This window comes from Equus przewalskii, chromosome 4 (genome assembly GCF_037783145.1).
Source record: "Equus przewalskii isolate Varuska chromosome 4, EquPr2, whole genome shotgun sequence".
NCBI lineage: Eukaryota > Metazoa > Chordata > Mammalia > Perissodactyla > Equidae > Equus > Equus przewalskii.
The window spans coordinates 63874554-63897047 of NC_091834.1; the positions used below are offsets into that span (position 1 = coordinate 63874554).

At 42.9% G+C, this 22494-nt stretch overlaps 1 long non-coding RNA gene across 1 annotated transcript in view; it reads left to right on the forward strand.

Annotated features, from left to right (window-relative positions):
* Window positions 1-228: 228 nt before the first annotated feature.
* LOC139082869 (uncharacterized) overlaps window positions 229-22494 on the forward strand; it is a 37255-nt gene continuing 14989 nt past the window's right edge. The window contains exon 1 of the long non-coding RNA XR_011539205.1: window positions 229-640. This is a non-coding gene — a long non-coding RNA (uncharacterized lncRNA). The remainder of the gene's footprint in view (window positions 641-22494) is intronic.

Genomic DNA, 22494 nt, shown 5'->3' on the forward strand with positions numbered 1-22494 from the left:
AAACTTGGTTACACACTGCCTCCCTCTCGGCAGTGAAAATTGTATCCAATAGTTATCAAGATTTGTACTCCAGTGCCTGTTCCTCCCGCTCCTCTGGAGTCTTATAATTGTGTTTTTGTTCATGATTTATGCCACAACCACACATCTGACATATTTTTCCTGTTATTTGTTTCAGGCAACAGAATTCCTCAGCCTGCCCTAGGCCTGAGACATAATGGCCCTATTTTGCTTTTAGGATTTTCCTCCCTTGAGGCATTCAGACCTTCCAGGATTTGCTTGGGGATTCGAATGTAACTTTTCTCATGAGGCAACATCTATGACTTTCTGGGTAGCCCTTTCTCTTCCACCCATTTTATGAGCAGAGGTAGCTTGTGCTTGGTGGGACGGACCTAGACTTTTCGGAAGATCAATCGTATCAACATTTCCTGAGTCATTTGTCTTTGTGGGATGGGTAATGAAGGGGTCTTGGAGACTGAGCGGCCCAGTAATTTGTTCCTTCCCAGATAAGGATGGTCTGATCAGGGGTTGACTATCCACGCTGCTGAGACCCAGACTGTGGAGCTCCGACAATATTTGCTTTTGAAAGGCTTGAAGTCCGCGGACCCCGGCACTCTGGCAGCTGACCTAATCTTACCCTGATGTAAGCAATTTTAATTTATCAAGATTCTGTCTAATGATTCTGGTGATTTACATTGTTGTCATTCTTGAGTGTTATTATGTTTTCAAAGAAAAGGATCAGGCCTGTGGAGACAGTTTCCTCTAAATGCCTCCTTTGAAGGATGCTGCTCACCATGTAAGGGAGAGAAATGAAACAAAAGAGGGTCTTCTGTAAGACAGCCAGGGTCTCTCCTAAGAGCTCTAGGAAGAATAGCATCTATTGTATTCAAGTGGCGTTTTAGATATCTGTCATCCCGTATCTCTTGTGCTGAATCCTCAGAGAAATGCTTGGGTCTGTGGGAGTTTTTAGGGTTCTCCTGTGCTCAGGTTTGCATTGATCCAGTGTTATTCTCCAAAGCAGGGTCCCCTTGATTCTATGGAGCGGGGGGTTCCTTCCATCCCAGAGATGGAGCAGGCACTCTGCAAAGCACTTAGAGAGGATCTTATGAAGGGAAACTCAATAATCCTAGTGGTTATTTGAAGACTTGGGGTAAAATTAGAGCAAGGAATAGGAAGACAGAGACTGTAACTATTACTTGAGAACAGTCTTCAAAACACTGGCAGCTGCTGACCGAGGGAGATTTGTCTGGCTGATGGTTAAAAACTATGATGAGTGGATCGTATAAGGTCTTTTTGTGTCCTTTCTTCAGCTCTGATTGTATGCCTACTCTACCAGCCACTGTTAGGGGCTTGGGTTAACAAGCCCCCATCATCTGCCACTTAAATTATTGTAAGCACCGCCCCCCGCCCCCAACTGGTCGTCTTGCTTCCACCCTTTCTCCACACTCAATAATCTGTTACCAACAGAACAGCCTGTGTGATCCCATGAAAATGTATGTCCAGATCATATCACCCCTCTCCCCAAAGCCCTCCAAAGGCTTTCCACGTCTTTCACAGTGAAAGCCTGTATAGCGGTCGACAAGGCTGCACAAAGACTTCTCCCAACAACCCTGTCCCCCACCTCAGCACTTCTAAAGTCTCATGTAGCCACTGAGACCCAGCTTACATGCCACCTCCTCCTGGAGAGGCCCTCGGACCTCTGTGCACCCCTTAGCCCTTTGCTGGCACCTCACTTTTAGCACTTACTATACTGTCACCTAATTTCTCTTTTATCTTTCCACTCCCCCACTGGTCTCTAAGGTTCTTGCAAGAAGAACTGGGTTTTGCTTCTTTCAAAGTCATCCTCAGACCAAGTGCTCAGGAAGTTATTGTTGAATGAATGAATGAACAAATGAGTGACTGAGTGACTCTTCTTCATGGGTGTGCATAGGGCTCCAGTTGTTGTGTTATGTGGAACCAGCAGATAGAATCCACAAATGGGCTGTGGATTCTCTCTGCTAATGGTTCATGCCACACCTGTGTGCTGTGATGCTCAATGGCTGCACCCAGTAGCAGAAGCACTTCATTTTCCTGCCCCAAGAGACACCTGGGGTCTGACCATGGTTCCGTTGCTGGCTCCTGGAGAAATGAAGCATGGCCGGAAGATTCTTCCTTGCTTCGTCAGTCCCTGGCTGGGCCCCAGGAGATGGAGGGCGGGATGAGGGAAACACCTGTGGAGTCAGGCCTGTGCCCTGCCTGCCCTGCTGGGGGCAGCCCCCTGCCCCCGACACTCTTGTTGAGCGGGGCTTTGTAGCCTGGCCCCCCATGCTCTGCGGCTCCGTCGGTGTAAATATTGTTCTTTGAGGCACTCCACTGTGGTGGGACAGGGAAGGAAAAGCCATCACCGAGGGACACATGTGTCTGCTGTGCCTTTTCCAGAAGATAAAACTCAGTCTGGACAGAGCCAACTCTGTAGGCAGGCTGCTGTACCCTGCTCCAGGGGAGAAAACCCTGCAGGAGGCTCTGAGGGTCGCCCACCCCACCCCCCACCGCCCTCATGCACTGGTGGCACCTACTGTGGGCCAGGCCTTCCTTGGGGTAGGCACATGGTGGCTTCCTGGCACCAAAAAGTTTTGGAAAAATTATAGGGGGAAAAGCCATTTGCTCATGGCACACTGCCCAGGCGGGTTAATCCGATCCCTCTGAGAGAGCTCTTCCTGAACAACTTGTAATTAATCTGGAGAGCTCACTGCCACAGGAGGTTATAAGGCCAAGTTACTCTGTAGGTTTCAAAAAGGGAGTTCTGGTCCATGTGTAAGAGTTGCATCTTTCCTTAGACAAGCTGGCAGTGACTTTGCAAGGGCTGTCAATGGGTCTGTCTGAGTCAGAGAGGAAATGCAAAGGCCTGTGATGGAGTAAAGGTAGTGATAATGTTAATCATCACAGTGGTTAACTTTTAGTGAGCAATTGTCATGTGCTTGACTTCCTGAGCTAGCACTTTATTTGCATCTGCTCCTGTAATTCTCATGAACAGTGAACACTGTTGTCATTCCCATTTGACAAATGAGGGCAAAGGAGCCCAGAGACATTGAGTAACTTGTCCATGGCCACACAGTGAGGGTGTGCCAAGCTAAAATCTAAGCTAAGGTGCAGAGTCTCTAGATCAGCTCTTAATGACTGGGTGTTAGTTCCTGCACTGCCATGGGTTGGAGTGGCCCTGGCCAGGCCACACAGATCTTCTCCCTGTGACTTAGTGCTGTGTGTTAGAGACAGCATCGGATCTGGAAAATACATTTGGTCCTTAACAGCATGACCCTCCAGCAAGTCATTTAATCTTTGAGTTAGTGTCATCATCTGATAAAGCAGACATAATAATACCTCTCTGTCCTGTTTCTGGTGGTTAAATGTAATGGTGTATTGAAATACAAGATAAACACAAAAGTGCTATTCAACTGTCAGGCTTTGTTGTGAAATCATCTACAGTCAGGATAAAATGAGAGCATTAGACCCGGGCTGTCTGATAGGTCTTCCTGAAATGATGGAAATGCTCTTTATCTGTGCTGTCCAATATGGTAGCCACTGGCCGCATGTGGCTATCAAAGCCCTTGAAATGTGACTAGCGAGATGGAGGAACTACATTTTAAATTTCAATTAATTAATTTAAATTTAAACAGCCACGTGTGACTAGTTGCTCCTACAGTAGGCAGCCCAGGAGATGGTTTCAGCTGGAAAGACCCTTGGAGGCCACTTAGTCCAACCCCTTTGTTTCACGGATGAGGAGCCTGAGAGTCATAGTGGGGCAGGAACTTGCCCAAAGTCATATAGTAAGTTAGCAGCGAGCATGTCCAGAACCAGGTCTTCTAACGCCCTGATATTCTCCACTTTAAAAATTCTGAATATCCCTGATGTAAAGCAAGAGATTAGAAAAGAGGATAGAGCTCTATCAACCTAAAGCCCATATGAAAAAGGCAGCTAAGTGAAATACCTGGAAGACTCCTGTTTTGAGGGTTCCCTGAGGCTAGAGGGGACGCTAAGGCAAGGGTGCCCACACTTGCGCCTCTCTCCGCTGGAAGCCTCAGTTGGTGCTACTGAGGAGGTAGGGTTCTTCTTCCTTAGAGTCAACAGATAGGAAACGCTCTTTTCACTTGAAAGTCATCCTGACGGTGACGGAGATACCTCTGGCAAGGTCCATCTCTCCGAGGAACGGCCTTGCTGGCGATGGAGGGCTTGGGCTGCGTGGGCTGTAACGGTATACCTGTGGAAAGAAAGAAAAGGCCTGTGGTGAGGCTGTAACGTTGGTGCCGAATCTCCACGTGTAATTGGGCCTGATTTCTTCCATATGTATCAACAAAAACAGCCTGGCTTTCATGGGAGATGAAAGCGGCCCCTTTCTTTGGTCATATTTCCGTTTCGTGTATAGTTCCCAGGTCTCCACTGGGTTCATCATTCTCTGTTTAAAACAAACCTAAAAGGGGGAAAAAAAAATCAGAAATTGGGGATATGGAAGGACTTATGGAGAAAACATCTTTCTTTATGTTTTCCATGGCAGAGAGACATGCTGTTTTGCTGTTTTCTAACCAAAATAAAATTAAATTAATTTCAGAGTTTGGATCAAATCATTCTCTTGGAGTAGTGAAAGCAAATCAGTGCTTAAAAGCAGTAGATTAATGTATATGTGTGACCCGTCTTTCCTAAAGGACACTCACTCATTCATTCATTCAACACTCCTCTTGTATTTGTCTGCTCGGGTTATCATAACAAAATACCACAGACTGCAAAGCTTAAGCAACCAAAATTTATTTTCTCGCAGTTCTGGAGGCTGGCAGTCCAAGATCAAGGTGCCAGCAAGTTTGGTTTCTCCTGATGGCTCTCTCCTTGGCTTGCAGATGGCTAGCTTCTGGCTGTGTCCTCATGTAGCCTTTCCTCCTGGGTATTGTCCATAGTGTCTATTCCTCCTCTTATAAGGACCGCAGTCCTATTGAGTTAGGCCTCACCCTTATGACCTCATTTAACCTTAGTTACCCCTTTAAAGGCCCTATCTCCAAGTACAGAAGCATTGGGGGTTAGGGCTGCAACATATGAACTTTGAGGGGACACCGTTCAGTCCTGAACACATTTATTGAGCACTTTAAATGTGCTGGGCACTGGAGATACAGGAAAAATGATATAATAACCTGGCCTGCGGGAAGCTGGGAGTTTTACAGATGTGTAAGAAAATGCAGCAGGATGTGCAGTTTATATACACAGAGGGCATCCAGGGAGAGAATCTGCTTTGTTTTGGGCAATGGGAGAGGAAGAATTCAGAGAAGACTTCAAAGGCAAGGAGCTGAGTGACTTGAATTTTGAAAGAAAGCCTGGCATGGGCAGGAGGGCAGGAAAAAGAATAAAGAATATAGGGGCTGGCCCTGTGGCCTAGTGGTTAAGTTCAGCATGCTCTGCTTTGGTTGCCTGGGTTCAGTTCCCGGGCGTGGACCTGTACCTCTCATTGGTGGTCATGCTGTGGTGGTGACTCACATACAAAATAGAGGAAATTGGCACAGTTGTGAGCTTAGGGCAAATCTTCTTCAAGCAAAAAGAGGAAGATTGGCACAGATGTTAGCTCAGGATGAATCTTTCTCAGCAAAAAAACAAAAAAGAAAAAAGAATATAGATGAAATAAGCCAAGTCTCTCTCCTGGCTTCTGAAAAGTTCTAAAAATACTCTCCCCAACTTCAAAGGCCCAAACTTCTACAACTAGAGATGATTTCTTTCATTAAGCCATTGTTTCCTAAGAAACAGAAACAAAACCAAAAAACTATATTGATTGGAATGGTGTTGGTTACAAACATTATAAAACCATGATACAAGCTGGTTTGAACAATAGGGGGGCATGAGTGATTTTGCCATGACCCCAAGATCAGTGGTGGAGTGGATTCCAGGCACAGTTTGATCATTAACTGCGTGATGGCATCAAAGACTCAGGATTTTACTGTCTCTCCATTTTGCCTTCCTTACCTTTGGATCTTCTCCTGGTTATAATGGCTGCCAGTGGAAATCAGGCCTGTGTGCTTCCTAATTCACACCCTGCAAAAGAGAAAGAGAAGGCCTCTCTTCCAGTCATTCGTGCTTTGGGGATCAGACTGTCAAACTGTCAAGAATTTTACAAGTTGGGAAACAGCTGTTATTAAAAATTAAATTATATAAACTTAAAAAATGCATTACATTAAAAACAAAGATAATAAATACTCAAAACTCATCACTCTCTAATTATGTTACTAGTTTTACTGTGATCTCTACCCTTGGCATGATTTCCATCTCCTGCATCTGCGTGGTGGTGACGCTATACAATGGTGTGCCGTGCACCTCCGTCTCCACCTCCACAATGATGGCTTGAAATCAGCCGCAACTGGAGTACTTACAGCACAGAAACGGGCAAATGCTGTAAATCAAGTCGTGATTATTGTTTTTTGATTTTCTAGACTTAAGAAAGTGATGAGGAAATGTAAATAACGCAGATCAAGCTTTAAAAAGTGTTGTTCCAAAACTGTTACACAGTGGCCTAGTGGTTGAGTTCACTGTGCTCCACCGCTTCCGCGGCCCAGGTTTGGTTCCCAGGCGTGGACCTACGCTGCTCTGTTTGCGGCCATGCTGTGCTGGCAGCCCACGTACTGAACACCAGAGGAAGACTGGCATGAATGTTAGCTCAGGGAGAATCTTTCTCAAAAAAATAAATAAATAAAAATAAATAAATAAAACTGTTACATTGTGAATAGTACAAAAACTTGAGGAGATATTCTTCCAGTATTATCTGCTTCATCAAAGAAGTCACTGACATCATTGACAAAAGAGTGAGGTTCTGACCATATGTCTTCACTGTTTTACTCATTAACTTAGGCAAAGCAGCCAACATTCCTGTCAGTATTACACTCACCTGTCAACTGCAACCATAGGTTGGCTATAGATGCAAGAATGGCAAAAGCCAATAAAAGTATTCTGTGAAAATCAATTGGCTGTGTGAAAGTTACAATAAAGAACATTACATGTTTTATTTTATTTGTATATTGGGTTCTACACATCCATTAGATCAGTAAAAATGTATAATAAATGTATGTATGTATACATACATAAATATAAATATATACATAGATATAGGTAACTATATGTATATATGAATATATTTTTCCCTGGATAGCTCGTTGTTAAACATTTAATTAGCACCACTCTCCCAATCCTTTAGCTTGATTGGGCCAATCCAGTTTACATGTCCACCCTTAAGCCTGCAATGCCATGCATTAATTACCCTTTGTGGCTGGAGATGGGTGGTTTCTTGAACTAAATAGAGGGTTTGTTAGGAAAAAGGAAGTGGGGGAGGGATTTTGGATAGACAACCAAAAGCACCTAGGACCATAAAGGTCACCCACACCCACCAGCAAAAATGACATATTAATACAATATCAGTCTTTATATTTTAGTTTGAATTAATGTATGACACATTTTCCCAGAGAGCAGGTGGCTCAGAGCACGTTGGATAGAACTATTGACAATTTGGGATGGATAATTCTTTGCTGTAAGGGGCTGTTCTTTATATTGTAGGATGTTTAGCAGCATCCCTGACCTCTACCCACCAGATGCCAGTAGCAACCTCCAGGTGTGACAACCAAAAATGTCTCCAGATATTCTCAAATGTCCCCTGGGGAGCAGGATAGACCCCCAGGTCTATTATATAGTATCTATATAGAGAGATAGTATAGGTCGATATACAGTATCTGGAGTCTTTGGCCTCCCCAGTGGAACATCCCTCTCTCCTAAACCCAGAAGGTTTGCGCCCAGGCTCACCATTATAGGGCCCAGGGTGCCAGCCCTCAGGAATGTGCCTCTTCCTCTGGTGTTGCCTTTGAACCATCAATTTAGCATTCAACTGCAGGCAGCTTTACCTTAGAGGGAGTGGATAGAAACTAAAAACTTCCAGGTCCAGAATCATAAGTCTTGGGTTTAAACTAACAGTTCTCAATGATCTTGCAGATTTTACCATGGTTTTTTCCAGTTTTGGAACTCAAAGGATATGAAGCTCTGACATGAAGCTCTCTATATGAAGATCTTAAAAAGGCTTTGGGTCCTTTTAGAAAACTTAAGAAGATTTTTAGGCTAAGTTGGAAGGAGCATTTCATTTAGCTTGTGCTTGGGTTCCAGAAGCATCAACCTTTCAGACCATAGCAGTGATGTATGTTCCAAAGGAAGCAAACAAAGGCATCTGAGCAATTTGTAAACTGCCCAAACTCTGGGAAATGTCCTCATGCCAGAGTCTATTGACGTTTGTGTAACATAAGCTTACCCAAGTTCTCCTTTCCTCGGGAAAGCTGTCCTTAGACCTGCTCCCCCTTCCAGCTTCCAGCTGGTCTTCATCTTTTCTCAATAGCTGAAGATCTCAAAGGATTAGTCTTCATTTGCTGTCACAATTTGTTCTCCTTCTGTTCATTTCTTGGATTCGGTCCCCAAATACCAACGATGATGTTCTGATGTGTGCAGTCACCTCCTCCAAAACATCCTCATTCTGTTTGACCCTAAGGACAGCTTTTGACTCTGCTGGCCATCCTCTTTCCCTTATTTTGTTTGCCTCCTGTTAGTTCCGTAATGCCGTGGCATTCCTTGTAACTTTCTGTTGAATTCTTCACTGGTTCTCTTTTCTCTGTGTGCTGCTGAAACAGACACGTCCTCTGGGGTTTCAGCCTATTCCTGTTCTCTCCTTTCCTCTCTCTCTGGGCCATCTTCTTCTCATCACCTGTCAACTCTAGGCACATAGCTCCCAAGTCTACATCTCCAGTCCCGACCTCTCTCCTTGGCTCCAGAGACGAGTACATGCATCTTCACGTGGGTGTGCCGAAGGTCCCTCAAACACAACACCTCTGACATGTAACTCCTTCTCTTTTTGCCTAGCCTATCTTCTTTTCAAATTTATCCCAGTTTCAGTTAATGAAATTGCTTTCCTTTATGTTTCCCAGGCTATAGATCCTAAAGACGTCTTGAATTAAACCTCCCGTGTAAATCAACACTTTTGTGCCATCTGTCTCTGAATCCTGTGGATTTCACTGCCATCATTTCCCTAGTGTGCATCCCACCCTTTCCACTCCCGTCAGTCTAGTTTAGACACAAGTAGGCAAACTTTTTCTTGAAAGGATCAGATACTAAATATTTTAGGCTTTGCGAGTCATGCTGTCTTTGTTGCAACAATTCAACTCTACCCCTGTAGCATGAAAGTAGCCATAGACAATATGTGAGGGAGTAGACATGACTGTGTTCCAATAAAACTTCATTTACAGAAACAGACTTCTGGTCTGATGTAGCCCATGGGACATAGTTTGCCACTTTCTTGTTTGGAGGATTGTTATCTTTCATTTGGATTATCTCATCATTCCAGGAGCTGATCTCCCCACTCTAGTCTTAACTTTACTCTAACCAATTGTTTTTATCTTACTGTCCAAAGTAAATATTTGTTGATGAATGCATCTTCCTAAAATGCAGGCCTAATTAGACACAACAGACAGTGAGGTTGTAGATAACTTAGGTTTCTTTGAACGTGCCATCACTCAAGCTCTATAATTTTCCCTTAACTACGTTTTCCAGCCTGGAATGCTCTTCCCTGTTTCCAAATCCTTATATGTGCCAATCTGTAAGACCCATCTTACACCCCGTCTCTTCTAGAGGCCCTCTATACCTCCATTCCCAGCTGAGAACTCTTCTTTCTCTAATACTTTCTTAAATAAGATTATACCTTTCTCATAATGTCATCTCATAATGAGTCTGCTGCATAATGAAGTTACTTCTACTTATGTTTATCTACCTCCCTCAATTAAAAGCTCCCCAGAGGGCAGAAAGTGTCTTAAAAATTTTTTTTTTGTTCCCAAACATACTACTCTGTTCAAGTAGAGGAGTTTTTCTATTTACAGTATCTCCAACGTCAGAAATAATGCATTTCTAATGTATAGATGCAAAAAAGTTACAGTCCAGAGTTCAAACAAGTCTGCTCCACCAAAGGGCAGTGGGATTGGTCACTTCAGTCTCAACCACTTCTTGTTCACCAGTCTATAACGTGCTTACTGAGTCTGTGGTTAGTTTTAGGTTTTTTTAAGTAAAAAGAAAAGCATCGAATTGTCTTGCAAAAATGGATAGGATGTTGAAAGGTCTAGGGAGATGAGACTATGATAGAAATAAAAGAAAAATTCATTTTAAAAAATGAAAATGGCAGGAAAATGGAGTATGCATGAGTTGAATCATTTGTCTATAAACATGACTTTAAAGGACCAAGAATGAAGCAGACAATGTGTGAAGAGTGCAATGTCAATGTGATACGAATTCAATCAACCATAAGCAGTAAGAGGGGAAGGTATATACTGAAGCAATGGAAACGTATTTAGAGAGTTTATCTAGAGCCGGCACTATTCAATATGGCGATTACTAACTACATGTGGCTATTTAAGTTTAAATAATTGAAATTAAATAAAATTTAACATTCGGTTCCTCAGTTTGACTAGCCACACATTAGTGGCTGGTGACCACGATCTTGGACAGTGACAACAGAGCTTTTCTGTCCCCACAAAAAGTTCCATTGTAGAGTGTTGATCTCGGATCAGCAAAGACAAGTGCCTCTTAGCAGAAAGTTAAGTCAAAAAAGGGTGAGGATTTGTTTGACAAGGTAAAGGCCAAACACGGCAAACATGCTGGTGATGAAGGTTTGGTCAAAAGCAGCAGATGGTTCCACAGAGCTGAGGCCCACTGGAGTCTATTCCACATCCATGTGGAATAGGAGCTAGTTGGCCCTGAAGAGATTACCTCAGAGACTCAGTAGCTCCATGTACTTGTCAAGGGTGTCAAGAATTACCAACGGTATTGCTTTTTTCAAAGTAGATTTAAACGTGTGTTTTAAGGAAGGGCTGCTCTACACTAGTGCTTGTCAAACTGTGGGTCAAAGTCAATCAGTGGGTCATGAATCATTTAGAAGGACAAAAGCAGAACTTTGACAAAAGCAGAACTTTGGCAAAGAAATAGAACAGACTGGGAAATATCGGGCTGTGTGGCACGTTGTAAGGGCAAATCACTGTTTTGTGAAACTTTTGTTTCAGTGATATTTGTGTGTATTTCTTACTGTGAGTCAGGTCCTGGAAGTTTGAAAGCAACTGCTTTTTGGAACATAGATGAGCAAGGAAAGAAAAAGTATGTTTAGTTTTTAAAATACAAAAAGACAGACCCCCACGTCTCTGTGTTGGAGCTGCATGTGGAGAATACAAGCTTGAATCCCTCTCAGTCACTTGGGCTTAGGAAAAAATCAAACTTACAAATAACCACGCAGAATCTAACCTGTCTGTTCCTTACTCTCACTTCCTGTAAATGTGTGGATTGTTACCAAGTCCTGGATGGTCTGTATCCTAGAAGAATTTTTTCCCCTGCCATAGGAGGCACCAGAAAGTGCCTCAGCTTGCCTGCCAGAGGGGACTGACTTCACGCATGAGTTGGGGTTAGCCACTTAGAGAGTGGGTGTGGCCCCAGTTTGCATGAGTGAGGCAAGACCAGAAAATCTGTGATGTGTTCCCCAGCCCACAGCCTAACAGTCACCTTCCTACTTGGCAAAAACAAAAGCTCTATTAAATTTTGAAAGAAGAGAATAATGCTTGTCTTATTCACATATTAATATGATTTATTTAAAAACCCTGATCCCGTTGCCTCAGAACGACGTATAATGCTCTGTTTATCTCTTGGAACGTTGACAATGAGAGTTCGGATTTCTCCCTCTAGCCTTCTAAATGATGTTTTTTGGAGCTGGTGGGAGCCCAGCGTATTTGCTACCCTATACATTACATAGTAACGTGGAAACTTTGATTGCTGACTTAGGCCAATTTAATTAAAAATTAAAAGAAAAAAGCCCTGGTTTAATGAAAATTCCTCTGGCTGGCCACCCAAATTTGCAGAAACCCTGAAAACTTGATTAGTCACTTAAAAAATAGCATTGATTACTTATAATTGTCGCTAAAAATTCAGTTTCAAAATTCTTTCCTCAGGTTAAGTATCAATCAGTTCTGACCGAAATATGTACATCTGCTTGTCCTAAATTATCAACATTTCCATAGGCAAGAACTTTCACTTTGATGGGGTAGATATTAACGGAAATTTTGGAAGTAATGTTCTCAGTGCATTTGGTTGGATGAGATATTCCCAAATTCTTTACCTCTGAGCTTTTATTATATGGATATATATTATAAAATGTGGTGACTAACAATGTTTACTTCAGAATGTTTCTATATATTTGCATTTATCCCTTCGGTTTTCTCTATTAGACACTGTATCAACAGAGCTCAGCTGCATGAATTATATGCATTACTTGCAAACTATATTGATCCCAAATTTATAACAGCTAATGAATTTAGACTCCTGGGCCCTATATTCCCGGGACGTCGCCACCTGAATCTCCATGGGCATCTCAAATGCAACATGTTCAAATCTGAGCTCATCTTCCTGCCTTGACTGTCTTCATCCTCCAGCTACCATCCTTGCTTTAGGAATGGTGTAAGCCTTTACTCATTTCTTAAACTAGCAGCCTTAAAGTGGTCTTGAAGGGTTCTCCTGTCAGCAGCCCTCCTTTAATTAAAAATATTAATGTTTTAAATGATAAAACATTGGGGTTTTATCTGTTCTTCCTCAGAAATGACTCTTCAGTCTCAGACTCAGCAGCGCCTGAGGCGAGGCTCCCTATCTCTCACCTGGATTTCAGCACATCTCCCTAACTAGCGCCCTCTTCATCCCTGTTCTTCATCCCTGCTTCCTGTGTCTTATCATCCTTCAAGGCAAACAAACACTCTCCTGACATTCCACTGTACGACTCTCCCCTGTAGGACAATCCCTGTTATCTCCTGTTGTCTGTAGGGTGAAACCAAACTCCCGGGAAACGCAGAAGCCCTTTACAATTGGCCCCTTGCCCTCTGCCGCCTCTCGTCTCTACCCCTCCCAGATCGTCGCTTTAGCCACCTGAATTTCCCTCCACTCCCTTTGAATGAAAGGTGTTTTCCTGTTCTCTGCCTTTGCAAAGCTCTTTCTCCTAGAATGCTCATGTCCTTGCTCTACAGAAAAACTCCTTTTCATTCTTCCCTAATTCTCTTACAATAAACTCAAATGCCACTTCCCATGGGAAGCTTTTGTAATTACTTCATGATGTTTGTTGGTTTATTACTACCTCTTTTTTTCATTTCTCTATTATAACACTTTTCACACTGTATCACAATTATCTACTAACATGTGCGTGTTATTCATCAGGGCTATTCTTCAAATGTTTCTAGGTCTTCCCCCATCTCATTGTAAGGTAGAATTGCCCTTCTTGGTTTCCTTCTGGTTAGGTGGGACCAGTGACTTTCTGGACAATGGATTGAGAGCAGAAGAGATGAACATTTAATCACTGGTGCAAGACTCTTCAGACATCTTTTTTCTTTTAGCATGGTAACTGGCAATGTTAAAGATGGTGACTGCTCCATCAACCTAGGCTCCTACTGATCCACAATGGACATGTAGCATGAGCAACGACCTGTGCTAATTTTGACCAATGAGATGTTGGGGTTGTTTGTTACTGCGGCATAACTTAGCTAATCCTTCCCAAAACAATATGTCATCCCCATGGGGCAGTGAACTTCTCAACAGGCCTCAGTGTACTATCTTGGCATCCCTATTATCTTGCAAGAGCATGGTGAGTGTTCAATGAAATGTTTGTTGAATGAAGGCATACATAAATAAGGTATTTAAATCCCAGAGGGATAAATAGAATCCATTAATAAAAATATAGTTTCCATGCCTGTTAAAAAATAATGGCCACTTGAGAAACGTACTTAAATACAATTCAAAACTGCTCTCTTTGATAACAGTTTTCATTAGGTTTTCAGGGCAGTTTGTATTCTGACTCTGGAACTTGCATTGCAATGAGGGGAATGTTTGTTAAAGAAATGGTACAGGAATAATGGCCCTGTGTGTTGGGATGATTGGTCCTAACGGACTGTCAGTGCTTTTTAGAAAACAGCACTCAACAGTGTACACATTGCCTTGATTAGGCGAGTTCCGAGATTGACCCAAATGCTATGGAGACCCAGTAACTGGCTTCAGATGTCTGCCTACTTATCCCCAGAGAAGTTAAGGGACTAGCTGTTTTGAAGCAACTAGTTACTGAGACTTCCATTTTTTCAGCGATGGAAAATGACAAGGAGCTGCTCTTGAACCAGCTGTATGTTTGCCTTTGTAAGTGACCAAAAATCTGTGTCAAAGCCCCACACACAAGCTAATCACTTGCATTTGGAGCTGCTTCCACTGTCTTCCTGGAAGAGACTCAACATTAGGAAATTGTGACTAATGGCAAGGAGAAAGAACCTTGGGAAGCTTATCCAACTGGGGAAGCCTTCAAGGGGATCTTTGTAGGAGCCAGAGAAAAGTAAAATATAGCTCAATTAACCAAGATAAGATAGGAATAAGCAAAGTGGACAATCTTTTGAAAGGGGACAAGCACAAACACAAGGGACTCCCAAAAGGAGTCATGGTTATTATTAGTGTCATGGCTATTGTTTTATTGCATTGGAGCATGCACAGCTTGTGCTTCTCAAAACCTGTAATCCAGGCAAGGGTTCCAAAGCCTTTGCAAGCTCTGAAAGTTCTCTCAGTACAACCTCTTTCCATAGAGTAAGAAGGGGTGAGGGAGGAGTGCACTGAGTAGAAGGGGATTCTGCCTTGGAAGCAGACCCGTCTAGCTGGCAGTCAAATCCCAGAGCAACTGCCTACTAGCTGTGTGACCTTAGGCAAGGTGCCTCACCTCACTGTGCCTCAATTCTTCATCTATCAAACGTTGTGCTTATTACACTGGCGTATTGTGAAGATTGAATGAGGTGATGTATGCGAAACTCTTACTCTTCTTATTAAGCACATACTCAATGTTCCAATAAGTGTTAGTGGTTATCCAGTTCTGAAATATGCATTAGGAAGTCCATTACTTACAAATCATGGTCTGCTCCTTAAAATGAATCAGAATGGTGAGGTTTATGTGGTGGGGACAAAGGACACAGAGGTGGGGCATAGGAGGTGAAAAACCATTTTTGTGGCAACTTGTGTTTCTAGTTCCCTACATGGAAACTGTGTTATAAGATACACTTTTGGGTCCTGTTGTCTCTGCAGCAGCAGCAGCAGCAGCAGCAGCAGCAGCAGCTTGGAATTGCAAGCCTCCTGCTGATGGTAATAGCCTGGTAATCGAACAAAGCCCACAGTCTTTGCCTTCACTAAGCAGAGGCCCAGGAGTCGCTGTTTTCTCAAAGGCTGTGTTTGAACTTTGTCAGCTGGCTGGGCTGAAGTTTATCCTGTGTCCACTTCCCTTATCAGCCGCCCATGGCAGGCACACGTTTCTTTGCTCAGTGAATGGCAAGACTTTAGGACTCCCTGTTGACAGAGCTAATCCATCTTTCTGCTGTTGCCATCTTGAAATAACTTTGGAGCAGCTTGTTGGGGGGAAATGGAAGCACCCATGACGACTGGGAAGTTTTCTCAGGGAGGGAGGAGCACGTACTTCTAACAGCTTTTTTCCTTATGGAGACTCTGATGAAGATATATTAAGGAGGTGGTCCCAAAACTTCTGGGCTCATTTCTTGGGGGAGTGAGAGGCCTTCTCACAAGACAGCCCAAAGTACCCCACTCATAAACCCTCTTAACACAGTGTCTTTAAAGGAGATTTAATGAACAAGAGAGCCCCTGACAAAATCAAGACCTCCTGATTGTCGCTGAGCCTCTTGGAGCTACCTATTACCCAGATCACCCACTGTCACTACAACAGAGTTGGGGTTACTTCCTGAACCTAGAATGGGCTTCTGGCATTGCCTCACCTCAGAGCTCCTGTGGCTCCAACTGCTAGGCGGTTTGCAAGTGCTCTGCTATCGGGTCATTCCCAGGCGATTGGTCCTAGGTTTTGGGAACTGTTTTCCTTTGACATCAGAAAGCAAGGGGATGGAGACACGCCTTCTCACCTTCAGTTATCCCTCCCCTCGAGACGGACTATCCTCTATATTCATGAGAAACCAAGTTGTCCTAAAGGCTGATTAGAATGAAAACCACATTCCTGCTTTCCCCCACAAAGTCAGAAGTCAGGTTAGGGGACTCCCTTGTAGAAAACAGTACATCTAGTTTGACCAGAGGAAAGGTTGGGAGGTGGAAGCTTAACCTGGTCAAAGTGGGTGTGCAGGAAGTTCCAAGCTGGTTCTAAAGTCCAATCTGGGCAGGCTCATTTCATTACACAACTCCAGGGGGCAGCATTCACATCATAGACTACGTGACTGGTGCCCTCTGGAGTCGTGTAGTTCACAACCTGCACAGCAAGATGCAGCAGCCTGCACTTGAACCTCAGTTCCCACAAGACCATGACTCTCAAACTCATGTTATGTTCAGTGTACTGCTGTGTCAATACACTAGTCGGTGGTTGCTAGTCTCTCGTATCTCATAATAAAGTACAAACATTTTCAAATATGTTTCTTCTTTATTATGAGTTAAAGAATGCCAAGATCATCATCGCTAGGTCATCCTTACTGTGAGTGAGATATGCTGGCTTTGCCTTTCTTATTTAAACATCAGATAACTATGAGAAAGAGAGAAAGAGGGATGGAGGTATAGCTTCAGAATTCAAAATTCGAATTAGGTATAACTGAGAATTGTGATCATTTATCTTAGTGTGCCAAGGATATGAAAGTCATTAGTCATGTGTATGATGATAGAAATAGAATCAAAGATCTTTGGACAAGACCAGAGCTCTTAGGGCAAGGACTATATCTTGGCTATCTTTCTTCCTAAAGTTTAGCATGCTGCCTGGCACAGATTAAATGGTCCATCAACACTGAATTTAAATTTTTACCACCAATACTCCTGGCATCACCCTGCCTTTGGGGGCTAGTGAGACTTTAACTCCCACACTTCAGGGGAGGAAAGAAGACAGAGATTGTGAGGCATCTGATCCATTCCTTAGCCCTTGCCTTGTATTCAATGTCTCTTCTTGGTACACAGAGACCAGGATTTTTAAAAGAATACTTTCGAAGAGGAATGATAACCTTGTTAAATTTGGCAAAACCGTTTATTCCCTGCTTTTTCTTGTGGCATGATCACCAATCTTCATTTTTTGTTTAGTTATAAATGTGTCTCTCAGGAATGTGGGATGCAATTGGAGAACAGCAAGTGGTGGGCTTGGTACAGGTCCATTTCTGAAACTGGAATATCAAGGCATGAACTTTCTCCTCCTAAGCTGTTTTGTGAAACCAGCCTCATCTTGGCTTAAAAGTTACGTAAGCCTCTGGCAGTGCTTGAGTTCACAGGGTCCTCAGAGATCACCTAATATACAGCGAAGGTCCTCAGAGGGCAGGCGAATTTGATGCTTGAGGAAAAGTGATTTAGGCAATCATTATCTGCCTTCTGCTACATGGAGTAGAAGAAATGTGGCTGGACCTGGGGTTGGACAACTTGGCATTCATCTATTGGCTCTTCTACTTGCTGTTTGATTTCTGGCAAGTTGCTGAACTCCATTCTCCTTGTATATTAAGTAGAGGTACAGCCTTTCCCTGCCTGGGGGTTGTAAGGAGAATTAGAGGAAAGAATGTCTTTCACTGTGCCAGCCACATGGTAAAGTCACTTTATCATCATTAAAAAGTGCTTCCTCCTAAGTATCTCCAAGGCTATTCCTTGCCCCCGATTAAATCAAAAACTCTAAATTCTCTGTAAAAACTATCTTTCCTAAACAGTCAAAAATTGGCAAAGCTTTTTCCCACCACTGCTACTATGTGCTTCTAGAAAAATTTTCTGGCCTCATTTAGGGACTGACTGCGTAAAAGTATGGGGTACCTCAGTGGTTCTTCAGGCATGCCCTAGGGAGTTTTAAGGCCATTTGTAAATGAAGGGACGACTCCTTTCTCCCGTGTAACATCCAGGTTCAGCATGACCCTCTACATTGCCATTTGGGGTTGTTGAAATCTTGCAGAGTGGCATGGCATAGTCTCGTTTTTCTTTATGCTCCTCCAAAAAGGCAGACAACTGTAGATTCCCATTTAAGTGAGCTTCCATAGCTTACCCAAGGCCACTCATCAAGTTTGCAGCAGAGCTAGAAACCTAGGATACAAAACACTAGACCATGTTCCTTCCCTTCCTACCACACAGACTAAGAAAGGTTTGTGGAGCAGATTGCTAATGACAATTGACTCTCATGCGATTTGAGGCTGTAGCAGGCAAACAAGATGCTCAAGTGTGGGAGGTCGTCTTTCCCTGGGCCTCCCTGGAGCTCTCCCTGTGTTCTTTCTTCTACTATAACTTGAGTCTGGACTTGAGGTTGGGATTCCAATTTTAAGGTTTATGATGCAGCATTTGGGTGGTTGCTTAATTGGCCAATAAGGATATAGAAAACTAAAAGACTTAGGAGAGCCTTCAAATTCTACTCCTCAGCCACCTCTCATGTTCTGTCTTGTATTATAGCTCCTTCGGGTGTGACTGTTGGCTGTACTGGAGCTGTGAGACCAAGAATGATGTCTTATTCTTCGCAACTTTGTGTCTCTGACTTACTTCTGAAATCAGCATACCTGGTACCATTAACTAATTGCATAGCCTTGGAACTCTGATTTCCTCCCTCAAATCACTTTTCCTGCAATCTTTCCTGTCTCAGGAAATGGCATCACCACCCAATTGCCCAAGCCAACACCTTTGGTTCATATTCTCCTTCCTTTTTCTGCCCACCACCTCGCCACATCTAATCCGTCAGCAAATCGTGTTAGGTCTTCTCAGAGTTGGCATTGGCTGATTTGGCTACACAGATTAACATGTTGAAATCCTTCCAGACTGATTGGTAATTCATCTCTTTCAGGAGCCCCATGAGGGCCTCCATCCCACAATCTCAGCACCCTAGTCCCATCCATTGCAACCCCCTACCTCTCACCCTCCTCCATGGTCTAACAAGCAAATAGTTAATGCCTAGCCCAGGAAGAACCTAACATTTTTGAGCTTCACCATCCTTGTCCACTGTAGATGAGGACAATAATGCCACTTTTAGCCTTATTGTGAGGATTAAATGGGAGAATGTGTTTAAGATTGTGAGCACATAAGACCTGGTCTGCCCCAGATGGACACTCCATAAATATGAGTTCCCTTTTCCTTCTTCTTTGATTAGTATGATATAATAGTGGGAAGAGCATGGACTTTAGACAAAGATAGACATGGGTACAAAGCCAGGCCTCACCTCTTGACCTGTGTGACCTGGAAAATTAACCAACATCTCTGAACTTCTGTTTTCGTGGCTGTAAGATAGGAATAAGGAGTGTCTAGTGCTGTTCCTGGGCATGCAGTGTATCCATCTTCATTAAATATCAACTTCCCTTAGTTAACTGAGTTTGCATTAGTGGGTGGCTTGAAATGAAAATGTAATGCATACTAAAAAAAAAAGCAAATCTAAAAACAACAATGAGATAATACCACATGCCTGTTAGAATGGCCTAAATACAAAACACTGGCAATGCCAAATGCTGGTGAGTATGTGGAGCAACAGGAGCTCTCATTCGTTGCCGGTGGGAATGTGAAATGGTACAGCCACTATGGTAGAGAGTTGGCAGTTTATTACAAAGTTAATCATATTCTTAGCCATACAATCCAGCAATTTTGCACCTTGACATTTACCCAAATGAACTGATAATTTATGTCCACACAGAAACTTGCACACAGATGTTTATAAGAGCTTTATTCATAATTGCTAAAACTTGAGAGCAACCAAGATGTCCTTCAGTAGGTGAATGAATAAATAAACTGTGATCAGATAATGGAGACAGCCAGACAATGGAGTATTATTCAGCGCTAAAAAGAAATGAGCTATCAAGCCATGGAAAGACGTGGAGGAAACTTAAATGCATATTACTTAGTGAAAGAAGCCGATCTGAAAAAGCTGCATGCTGGATGATTTGACCATATGACATTCTGGAAAAGGCAAAACTATGGAGACAGTAAAAAGATCAGTGGTTGCCAGGGGTTATGGGGAGGGAGGGATGAATAGTTGGAGCACAGAGGAGTTTTAGGGCAGTGAAATTATGATGTATGACACTGTAATGGTGGATATATGTCATTATGCATTTGTCAAAACCCATAGAATGTACAACACCAAGAGTGAACCATAATGGTAAACTATAGACTTTGGGTGATTATGACGTGTCAATGTAGGTTCATTAATTGAACAAATATATAACTTTGGAGGAGGATATTGATAATGGAGGAGGCTGTGTGGGGGACGGGGGACAGGAGGTACATGGAAATCCTGTACTTTCTGCTCAATTTTACTGTGAACTTCAAATTGCTCTAAAAAATAAAGTCTATTTTTTAAAGTTTGAAATTCAGACTTTTCTCTAATTCAGATTGGCCTCTCTGCTAAGAATTGCCTTAGAGATTTGTTGCTTTTTGATAAGAAATGGGTGGGTGCCATATGTCCCTTGTTAGTAATTCCCTCCTCTCATGCCCATGGTACCATAGCTCATTCCCCTTTGGTGAGTCCTGAATGAACTTGCAGATATCTTGTAGATAATAAGGCAGATATCACAGCAAATGAAAACAAGCACCAGTCTATATTAGATACCGTTGTTTGTACTAGGGCAGAAATGCCAAAAAAGAATATTCTTAACCACTAGAGCATTTTCTACTGGGAGACTTGCACCTAGATGGCGCCTGTTGACATGGTGGTGGTGATTGCTTCCCTAATTTTGTCCCATGTTTTCTAAATCCTCTATTTGAGTCAAGACAATAACCATTATGAAGAGCTTCATCCGGGCCTTTGAGAATGAAGTCATTGCACCTCAACTCCTTTGTGGAATGAGGCAGGCTATGTGAATAAGTTAGTAAGCAGCACACATTTCTGTTGATAGCTCTTGCTGCGCATTTTATTAGGTTAATCTCATTGCTAGATAGAAAAGTTGAGTTGCTGCAAGTTCACTCAAGGCCGGAGGGAGCTATATGGATGGGGTACCAGGAATTTGCATGTGAACCTATAAGACTTGCTCATTTGTTCCTTACACCTGGTTCTTTCTACACCAAGAGCTCTCCCCTGAGAACAAGGATGGTTGAGAAAGGGCAAGATTAGGTAGTGAGGGTGTGCCTCTGCCCCCTTCCATTCTGTCCTGTATAATAACCACTCAGTTCCTGGAGGGTTCCTTAGCAAGTGATGAAACCATAGGCAATCAGGAAAGAAGGAGTATTGACACCACCATGATTTCAGTTTGGTTCTTACGAGCACTCCAGGTGTTCTTGTGGAGGATTTTTCATGGACTTGGTAAGTCCAGGAAAAGTATTCTTATATCTACATCGTTAGTCAGTGGACTGGACATCCTTGTGCTCTCAGGGTCTTCCCACTAGAATTTGGATTCTCAGTCAGAGAAGTATCAGTGCATCCAGTCTAAGAATCCTTTTTTCTATCTTCTTTACATTCACTGAGTACCCTAATAATTGTGGGAACTTTAGGAGCCTAAATGCCTCCCTAACACTTGGAGTTTTAGAAGCTTTACAAATACCCTCTCTCCCGAATGTCTAATGCCCAGTTGGCTTGGCATCATGGGGCTGTAAGGGAACTAGGTTTTCCAAAGGGATTTATCCAGGCTTCATTTTGAACACACAAAGAAAACGGGACGTATACGAAAATGAAAGCAGCCTCTTTTTCCACAGGAAATCAGGTCTTTTGAAATCTGAGTGTCTTCGTTTGTGTTGGCGTTGAGTTTTGGGTGAAGGTTCAGCTAGATTCTTGTTTTCCTTAAAATGTTCCTATCCATTGATATACTGGCTAATGAAGCGGAGTCATGTGATGCAAGTTGGCAGATGTTTTGCTTAAGTCACTCGAGTTTGGGGTGAGTAAAGATCGAACAAGGATTCAAGATTCACTTCCTTGGTCCCAAAAGGTGAACTAAGTTTTCAAGATCCTTGTTTGAGGGATTTGCATCCAAATTGCCATCTGTCATCTGGGTATTTGACAAAAAAAAATTTGGATCTTTTTAGGTCTCCCTTTAGTCCACTTTGAAATCCACATAAAAGCGGTTTGGGACTGGTCAGAGCCCCACAGAAAGAAATAGGAGACTGAGATTTTTGGATAAAGATTTTTCCTTTTTATGAAGATAATTTGCAATAATGCTGACTTTCAGGATAGACTCCATAGCCTTTATCTTGATCAGAAAACATTTCGGATAGGGTGGTGGGGTGGGGGTGAGCTCATTGCCTGCCATGACTCCTGCACTGGGACCCTGAATAAGACATTTATTGGCAGGAAAGCAGTGGTAACTGAAAATGGCTGGGGGAAGGGTGGAGAGGAGGGGCAGTTGAGTGGGGCTTGGGTTCCTTCCTCCTCAGGGGAGCTATTTTTTGCTTTTCATGCAAAGAATTGCTTTGTACAGCCAAGTTGGTCTCGATCTTGTTTACATAAAAGAAATCGAACATTCATTTTGTGCCGGGTTATTTTTTTCTTCCTTTGCCAGTCAGAGGGTCCGCGGCAAA